Source organism: Pundamilia nyererei, unplaced genomic scaffold (assembly GCF_000239375.1).
Source record: "Pundamilia nyererei isolate P.nyererei 1_Seehausen unplaced genomic scaffold, PunNye1.0 scaffold00006, whole genome shotgun sequence".
Taxonomy (NCBI): domain Eukaryota; kingdom Metazoa; phylum Chordata; class Actinopteri; order Cichliformes; family Cichlidae; genus Pundamilia; species Pundamilia nyererei.
Genome location: NW_005187407.1, coordinates 3,728,139 through 3,732,881, shown reverse-complemented (window position 1 = coordinate 3,732,881; position 4,743 = coordinate 3,728,139). Strand labels below are relative to the sequence as shown.

The 4,743-nt window shown below is 44.2% G+C and overlaps 1 protein-coding gene across 1 annotated transcript in view; it reads right to left on the bottom strand.

Moving 5' to 3' along the window:
• smtnb (smoothelin b) overlaps window positions 1-4,743 on the bottom strand; it is a 49,385-nt gene that overhangs the window by 31,057 nt on the left and 13,585 nt on the right. The window lies entirely within an intron of this gene.

Here is a 4,743-nt window from a genome sequence, read left to right as displayed (position 1 = left end):
CACACACACACACACACACACACACACACACACACACACACACACACACACACACACACACACACACACACACGAGAGACAGCGTATCCAATAAAGTTTGGGATTAGGGAAATTGCGATTAGGTGTGACTGCGATTAGGATAATAAATGGTGTAAATGGTGTTGAGGAATGTGTTGGAAGAGCTAGAGAATTAATTGGAGAGATTTGGGATTTTTTCCATGCATTGCAGATAACTTTGGATGACACCGTTATCATTTGCTCATGCAGGCATGGTTGGCATGTAGGAAAGCTTTTCACGCAACCTTCAGCTGTTTGAAAAAATACAAATCTGGAATCATTGAACTCCAGCTCCAAGTATGTGCGCGTACTCAGTAGTATAATTAGCTTTCCCACCGATCTCATGGCTTGGTCAGACTATAGTTTGTGGTGACAAAGGTCATGGATGTATCCCTGGTAGGGCTGAGAGAGTACTGTGTACTGTGGCTCAGGAAGTGGAGTGGGTTATCTACTAATCAGAAGGTCGTTTGTTCGATCCCTGGCTCCTCTAGTTATTCTAGTTATCCTTTGGCAAAATACTGAACCCTGACTTCAGTGTGTTTTTTTTTTCCAACAAGAAAAAAAACGCTTAGATGCTTCAGATGCTCCATTTAGACATTTTGAGAGTTCAAATAGAGTAGAAGTTCCCATCCATGCACTGCTGGCTTACTTTCGAACATGTAGTAAAGAGTTATAGGGTCAGTAGGGTGATGGGCGCTTTAGAGATTTGCGATGACAAGTGATCAGAGTTCACTAATGTGACGAGACAGAGCGCAGGATTAGAAATTGGCCTGGCAACAGCTGGTGCTCAGCACTAAGGATGAGAAGTGTGTTTGTCTCCCCGGGTCAACACACTACTGTGGTGTCTTACCCTGTCTCGCTGAATGGCAGCCAGACTGCAGCGGGACCCAGAAAAGTTGAATGGCCCACTTAAAACACTGAGTGAGCCATTTCATCGCTCTGAGTGGCTGTTACTTAAAAGGCACATCTTTTCCTCGAGCCAAAGAGGACTAATTAAGGTGTTCAAGTGTGTATAAAAGCACACCTGCAGACAGAAACACCACTTCAACAAGACAGGCGCCTTCGTGTCAGCAACAGCCGTGAGCGCAGGGTAGAGAGAGCCCTCTCCTGTCAAACGGGAGATAAATCGCTCTTTTTAAAACAAAAAAAACAAAAAAAACACAACAGCAGGAACCTGTCAACACACGCAGAGAGGAACAGCTCCTCTGGCAGGCTTTTCTTATGAATCTCATGCTCACACACTTTAAGGTTTCCCGCTGCACCGGTTAAAACCTGCAGTGTTGTGACTCAAACCTGTGTGTGCCAACTGCCTTCTTCTGAAGGGAGCTGGATGTGGTTGTTAAGCTAAGCCCCACATGCTGATGGCTTGAAAAAGGGGGTTGATGTAGCCCCACTGCTAGGCCCATGGGAGGAAGAGGAGGAGGAGGCACTTCTCACAAGAGATGAAGAGGTCCAGTGGTTTTTGAGGTTTCACAAAATATGCAGCCCAAGCTACTCCGGCTCACAGGGGCTCTTTCTTTATGCTGCAATTTGTGGAAATTCAATGTGCTGAGCTGACTGAAAAGAAAGGGTAAGAAGAGAAAGTGCTCATAAACAGCTGGAAAGAAAAGATATGAGAAAGCAGGAGATGGATAATAGGTTATAGTAAAGAAACGGAGCGTTAGGATGACAAAGAAAAACGAAGGAGAAACTAGACCTGTGCATGACTAAAAATGGGCAGATGAGAGCTGGGTGGGAAACAGTCAGTCCTCGCAAAGGTCATTCCTCACATTCCTACTGACTCACAAGAGAAAAAGAAGGCAGCGAAATACAGCGATCAGGCACTGGGTTTGTTTCTAGCCCAGCGCAGAGAAACTATGACCTGGTGAGACAATGGCTGGTTTCTGATTGTGAAGCAGGAAAATGAGATCACATTCGCTCATCACTGGCCAGTGTGTCCTTCACACGCCCGTGTTACACTAACTCAAACACTCTCCCTCGAGTCATCCCTTACCACGCTGCCGGGCTCTGCGCTGAGCGAGTGTCAGGATGTGATGGTACAGCCAGTACTCTTTTCACCAAGTATCAGGGCTAACTCATTTATTTATTCATGATTTAGAGCAGCACAGCTTCACCCCTCAATTCAAAGACAGTAATGTGTGCCTAGCATTCTCTAGCAGGCTCCAATTCAGCTTAAACTTAAAACAAACATCATGAGAAATGATTAAACAGTGTGGAGAGAATCAGAGCATGTGACTTAAATGGAGGAATTAAAGTCATTAAGAGCAGACTCGAGCACTTCGACTTGACCTGCTCTAAAAACAACTTCAAATAGTAACGTCTAACATGTACAGGGGGTTTAAACGGACCAATCAGCAGACAGATGGCTGCTGGATTGGTTGCAACATTTATTTGTTGAATTCAACTGGCCAGTGCCGCCAAAGACTGTAACCCACTTTCTCCCTTTACATATCTGCACTTCCTCGCACAGGAAAGAAATGAGCGGGCTTAACCCAGACTAATAAAACACACCTTACACCTGGATGCTTGCCAAACAAAACAGAATAACGGTCAAAGAAGCAGAGACGGAAACATGCGCTTGGGTAGTAACAGAGTCCAGTTGGCGCCTCGTGACAGCGGCCTTGACAAAGAGTGAGCTGTGTCATGAGAGCGGAGAAGGGGAAAAATATCCCTCTGGTTACACGCTGACAGCATCTCACACCAGTGACCGTCCCTGCAGGCATTTTTCAAACCAGACCACAAACCTCTGGCTCACCAACTGTCACTGTGGCTCCAAACAGCGACACAGTGACCCAGAAAGAGGCCGTTACACCCAGACAGAAAACGTTGCTCGTGCCTCTAACAAGACGCATGACTCAGAAATCGCACATGACGACGTTGTCACACACGCAGAGTACGTTTTTACAGAAAATGATGCAGTCACTGAGACATCAGCGCCAGATATCAGCACCTTTAATGACTGCAGACAGTCATGCTGCAGTCTGGTCTGCTGTGCTGAAAGACCTTCAAGGAAAATGCCGCCACACCTGTCAGCCTCACCTGTCAGCCTCACCTGACTCAGCCGGTGAGATCCAGGAGGAAGGAGGTGGATATGAGAGGGTGATGAGAGAGCAATCCTTGCTGGGAGACAGGTATTAGAGACATTACGGCATGATATTTGTGAGGAAACAAGGAGAGAGGAGGAGAATGACAAAAGAAAGTTGCTTCACAAGGGAGTTGGTAAAAACTTGCACTTGAAGGGTGCTTTGAGTCACTTCCTGCCAAGCAGCAGCTTTCTATGGAGTCAAAACCTCAAACCTCCAAAAGACATCCGACTGAAGCAGCTCAATCAATCACAGCCAATTAGAGAGCTCCTACGGTTTACCAGTAATCCCAACCAGCTGACGACATGCTCCTGAGGACAGGAGCACCCTCTGAAGTCATCTGGTACACATGAGAGACACAGGTTTCAATAGGACTATGTTTCGGGAGGCCAATTTAATTTATTGTGCCCGATATAGAAACTGCACCAGATGTGGTTAAACAAGGTGGGGATTTAAGGTAGTCACAATATTGGCATCAACTACATCATAAAAACTGCCCTCTGTGGGTCTTGTGCTGTCAAAACAGCTTAGGCTAGGGGAGGTGCTGTCCCACACACTCAGATTTGGTTGGCTCAAGTGGAGGCAACTTTTCTAAAACCTGAAGATGTCACCAGACAGAGTAGCTTGTGACATCTTGTCTAGTGACATCAGTTTTAATATGTAAAACTTTTTTTAAAATTAGCCAAAAAAACAAACAAACCCCTTTATCTTCTGTTTTGCTTATACTTATACTTATATATACTTACTTATACTGTTTATTAACTGAGAGTGTTACATTCAAATGCCAAACATATTAGATAGGTTTGTTAGATATGTCAAAATGAACTCCTAGCATAGTCCCACACAAAAACAGGTTACTCTTTGTCCTACATTTAATGTGCTGGAGTCTTTTCACCGTAGCTGTGGGCTGTCAATCATGGAGCCACAAGACCTCCAAGGCGACTTGGCAAAAATCTGTCCACAGACAAATCAAAGCCTGCCAAAGTACTCAAAACTGCCTTTGTAGTAGTTCCCATGACCGCTGGTATTTTCAGGACTACATTTTGACATTGTGAAACATGTGAAAACATGCAGTGCTTAGACAGGATTAATATACAAATGATGTGTCAACCTCTATTCTTTTCCCAGTGTTAGATCATTGTTTGGTAATAACGCAGAGCAGTACACAGCCTCTGAATGTCTGAGCATCTTTAACAAATAGACCACTTATTATATGAAAGCTCTGGCTTTCAGACGTCTTTGTGCACTGGGTTGAATGGTAACACACAGGAGCCTTGATGGGAGGATGAAACGTTGCGTGCTGAAAATGTCTTTTTTTTTTTTTTATTTTACATTTTTTAATTTGCCTGTATTTGTCAAAAAAATATGATTTCTTCTGCAGCTGTATATATTTAAATATATAAGAGGTTTGCATGTACTTTACAACACTAAACTCAGGTATTACAAGTATAAAACTTAGCTGTAAAAACTGCATTACTGTTGAACAACGCTGTGAGAAGAGGTTCACAAAAGTTGGGTCAAACGTTGCAGCTTGTTTTGTGAACCAAATCACACACACACACACACACACACACACACACACACACACACACACACACACACA